Below are 5,000 nucleotides of genomic sequence, written 5' to 3'. Positions count from 1 at the left end.
CGTGTTAGTTCAGTTGCGATAGTGCAGAATAAATTAGTTCTTCAGTATTAGGTGATACCTTTTTTATTGGACTAACAATTTATGTCATAGGATAAGCTTTCGAGAGTTATCCTCTCTTCTTCAGGTCAAGCAATACTGATATACAAAGGATTCAATGGCTAAAACATTGTAGAGAGAGGAAAAAAAAAACAACAGATATGTACTGTAGATAAGGTAGGGTGTTAAAAGTGTTTGAAGCCAGGGGACAGTGACAAAGAAAGGTGGGGAGGGATGCTGGGGGGGGGGGGGGGAGAGAAAGTGTGGATAAGAATAGAGGCAAGCAGGATAATTATAAACAATTTTGATAGGGTGTGAGAAAACCCATGTCCGCATTAAGTCCTTTGGTTTTGGTGTCAAAGAGTCTTATCATTCTGAGTTCAAATGTTTTCCGTTCTTGGGTGCGTTTAAACATTCCATTGAGGATTTTGATTTTTAAATCATTTATGGAATGATCTGGTTGTGAGAAGTGATGTCACACAGGTGAGCAGTATCTTCCTTCTTCGTGATGGAGTATAGAGTGTCTGTGCATATTCATTCTTCCTTGTAGTTTTTGGCTGGTTTCCCCAATGTAGGAACCTTGGTCACATCTGTTGCACTGAATCATATACACTATATTCCTGGATGTGCAGCTGTATGATCCTTTAACATTGAATGTTCTATGGTTGTGACTAGCTGTGGGATCTTGGCAAATATGTTTGCATAGTTTGCACCGTTTGTTGTTGCACGGTTTTGTGCCATTATCCATGTATTTAAAATCGTTGTGAAGTTTTCTGCTGACTAATTTCTGTTTGTCTTTGGTGGTTGCCGGAATGCAAGAATGGGAGGTTTGAGAAAGATTTCTTTTAATGTCGCATCCTCTGCCAGCATGGGTTGCAGATCTTTGATTATTTTTCGTATACCCTCTAGGGTAGGGTTGTATGTGGTCACTAGTGGTATGCATGTGGTAGGTTCTTTCTATCTGTATTGTAGCAGGTGTTCTCGTGGGGCTTTTAGTGCAGATGTAATAGTTTTGGCAATGGTCTTTGGTTTGTATCCCTTCTGTCTGAACGATTCGGTCAGGGTTGTGAGATGCCTGTTTCTGTCTTCAGTGTCAGAGCATATGCGGTGGTATCTTATAGCCTGACTGTGTATGATATCGTGTTTTGTATGAGTGGGATGGAAGCTGGAGTTGTGGAGGTAACTGCATCTGTCTGTTGGTTTCTTGTATACAGATGTGTGTAGTTTGCCATCTTTCAGTGTTACTGTAGTATCTAGAAAGTTTACTAGGTTTGCCGAATAATCCATTTTGAGTTTAATTGATGGATGAATTAATCTGGGCTCGCTGCCAACCTTCCTCTCCCAAGTAATGCCTCGTGATAAGTTATATCTTGCACTAAGCATAAACACAAATCACAATGTCGTACTTGTAGATTTCTCGGTTCACACTCTAAGATGTCAGAGCATTGTGAGATTATTATAAAGAAAGGTCACTCAGAGTTTGTATAAAATAAGGTTTGTCATTTATTGTATCACAACAGTAATAATCAGAAATATCACAAAAGCTAACTTGTAAGCTTACAGCTAATAGTAACCTAACAATCCATTCCTAACTATGCAGAGATTATATAGCTAATATGCATTGTCATACTCACAAACCAAAAGATATTATGATAGGTCAGCCAGTCTCAGTAAGCCTCATCTGTGTGGTTCCCCACTCTCACTTCGGTTCGAATCAATATGGGGGCACGCCAAGTTATATAGCGTCTTATTGTTTGCTGCGTACGTGATATGAGACATACTCTGTGGCTACTGACGTATGATGTTTACAGCATTTACAGTTTACTGACGTATGATGTGTTTCAGCATTTACAGTTTGACCACAGCGCAACCACGGCCTGTTTACGCGAGTTAGTTCCCCTTTTATGCATATGAACAAATATCCTGTCCATTTCATAGCAAAAACAACCTATTATTTCTAAGACCAGAAAAGCTAAGAAATTGACAATATGCTCCAAGCTGTACTTAAGCTATATATGTACTCTATATATGTACCTGTGACCTGTATTAATTATGCGATATATGCCATAAAATACTTGTGATCCATAACACCCTCTCCTACACATAATTATCATATTTTGAGCAAATGCAGAAAAACTATCAAAGCAGAAAATATTCATTATGTGTACTTTTGGAAGACAGTGTCACTGCTCTCTGATGTTGATGATCTTGAACTCACAGGAGTTTGTGATTGAACGCCAAAACACCCAACACTGCGCATATGTGCACAAGTGATCGCACGATGGGAAGGTATCAATTTGTAAAAATCACCCAATTGCAAAGCAGGTTGATTTTGTCGTTCATACATACTTAACAGAGTAGTGTTCCACCGGGCCCCAAAACAATGTTGATGTTTATTACCTGAACATGCAAACAACGTGGTACAATTATATGACCCGTGGCTAACAATGCTGAAATGACCTTCAATTGTATAAAAAGACATTTGAAATATTTGACGGTGAATGTCTCTACACTTGAAGTTGGGTTGATCACCAAGAGACAATAAAGATTTCACTTGCCAAAAATTACATAACATTAATTAGCAAGCTACGCGGAAGCAATGTCCCATTAGGTGTTAAAACTGAAAACAGTCCTGAGGAAACAAGAGAGTCCTGATACATAAAGTCTCTCATCGTATCGTGAACTGCATGCACTTTGCGGGGTTTCCGATGCGGCAAAACAAGTTCATCCAAATACATCCTCATGGAGGTTTGATAGGACCGTGGTAGACGCAAGATTTGTGAAGTATCTTTCTTTTCGTCTGTGTCCTTGCAACAAAGCATACTGCAGCAGGTTAGATTTGACCTGTGTGCTTAAAACAGTATATTAGTATCTAGGTAAAAAACATAAGAATATATGCTAAAAGTCAAAATGTGATTAAGTCGATTGCCTCTTCATCTTCGGAAGAAAAGAGAAAACACGAAGCAAAATAACAAGTATTATTATACCGAAAATAAAAAAACAATAGTGGTTTCAAATAACCTAGGATTCCAAACGCATTTTCTAGTCCACTAAAAATACCTTTACCAGTAGTTTGTAGGCTGGTGCCAATTTTTGACAAAAAATTACCTGTCATTGGCCAAAAAGTTTTCAATGATTCACCTAGTGTAGATAACCACTGGGGAAAATCACCCGGGTGTAAATCAACACATGGTAATTAACTGTGAACTCTCTGTAGGAGTGTATGCACTATTTCATGTGTGTACCCTATAGTGATCTTCATTTTCTTCAAATGAGCCAAAAAGGCTGTCATGTGAGGAAGGATCAGTGTGATAGCTGGTATCTGGAAATGTACGGCAGATGTAAGTGTCTGATGTAACAGAGGTGGAATAAATGTAGTACCATAACACTGTATACTCCTATTAACCGTGACAAGTGATGCCTGAAAAGGAGGAATATCGCAATCCTCTTCTGTAGACAATACTATGTGACTCCCATTATCTAGACTGTGAATTAATGTAAAAGGAGTTTGAATAGGTGTTGCAGTTATTGGGCAGTTGCTACCTTGCATTTGATCATTGCAAGGCATGTGCTGTATGATGTCGTCACATATTAAATAACCTCTATCAACACATCGTATAGTGCTGATGAAAAATTCACGAACACATTTCACAAACATGTATTGAAATGGTTGAGCAACCTGCACCCTTGCGAAATAAGAACCTGTGTGTGTTAAGTCTCCAAAATTAAGCAGTTCCCAATTTGTTGTATATTTCGGTGTAGTATAGGGCAGTTAAGATATATAGGGTAAATAAGATATCCAGATTCAGAGTGTGAGAGAGTGTGGGTGACAGAGAGAGAGAGAGAGAGAGTGTGGGGGGAGAGAGAGTGTGGGGGGAGAGAGAGTGTGGGGGGGAGAGAGAGTGTGGGGGGGAGAGAGAGTGTGGGGGGGAGAGAGAGTGTGGGGGGGGGAGAGAGTGTGGGGGGAGAAGGAGAGAGTGTGGGGGGGAGGGAGAGAGTGAGTGTGGGGGGAGGGAGAGAGAGAGTGTGTGAGGGGGAGAGAGAGAGAGTGTGGGGGGGGGGGAGAGAGAGAGTGTGGGGGGGAGAGAGAGAGTGTGGGGGGGGGGAGAGAGTGTGTGGGGGGGAGAGAGAGAGTGTGGGGGGGGATAGAGAGTGTGGGGGGGGAGAGAGAGTGGGGGGGAGAGAGAGTGTGGGGGGGGAGAGAAAATGTGGGGGGGGAGAGAAAATGTGGGGGGGGAGAGAGAGTGTGGGGGGGGAGAGAGTGTGTGGGGGGGAGAGAGTGTGTGTGGGGGGGGGGGAGAGAGTGTGTGGGGGGGGGGAGAGAGTGTGTGGGGGGGGGGAGAGAGTGTGTGTGGGGGGGGAGAGAGTGTGTGGGGGGAGAGAGAGAGTGTGTGGAGGAGAGAGAGAGTGTGTGGAGGAGAGAGAGAGTGTGTCGGGGAGAGAGAGAGTGTGTGGGGGAGAGAGAGTGTAGGGGGGGAGAGAGAGTGTGGGGGAGAGAGTGAGAGAGTGTGGGGGGGAGAGAAAGTGAGAGAGTGTGTGGGGGGAGAGAAAGTGAGAGAATGTGGGGGGGAGAGAGAGAGTGTGGGGGGGGGGGAGAGAGAGAGTGTGGGGGGGGGAGAGAGAGTGTGTGGGGGGGAGAGAGAGTGAGAGAGTGTGGGGGGGAGAGAAAGTGAGAGAGTGTGGGGGGGGGAGAGAGAGAGTGTGGGAGGGGAGAGAGAGTGTGGGGGGGGAGAGAGAGTGTGGGGGAGAGGGAAAGAGTGAGAGGGAGAGAGTGTGGGGGGAGAAGGAGAGAGTGTGGGGGGGAGGGAGAGAGTGAGTGTGGGGGGAGGGAGAGAGAGAGTGTGTGAGGGGGAGAGAGAGAGAGTGTGGGGGGGGGAGAGAGAGAGTGTGGGGGGGAGAGAGAGAGTGTGGGGGGGGGGGAGAGAGTGTGTGGGGGGGAGAGAGAGAGTGTGGGGGGGATAGAG

The 5,000-nt window shown here is 44.4% G+C and overlaps 1 protein-coding gene across 3 annotated transcripts in view; it reads left to right on the top strand.

The window, feature by feature from the left end:
• The window catches only part of CLPTM1L (CLPTM1 like), a 383,886-nt gene that overhangs the window by 42,815 nt on the left and 336,071 nt on the right, over nt 1–5,000 (top strand). The gene's annotated exons all lie outside the window — the stretch shown is intronic.

The sequence above is a fragment of the Ascaphus truei genome, chromosome 2, assembly GCF_040206685.1.
Source record: "Ascaphus truei isolate aAscTru1 chromosome 2, aAscTru1.hap1, whole genome shotgun sequence".
Classification (NCBI taxonomy): domain Eukaryota; kingdom Metazoa; phylum Chordata; class Amphibia; order Anura; family Ascaphidae; genus Ascaphus; species Ascaphus truei.
This window is presented reverse-complemented; position numbering and strand designations above follow the sequence as displayed.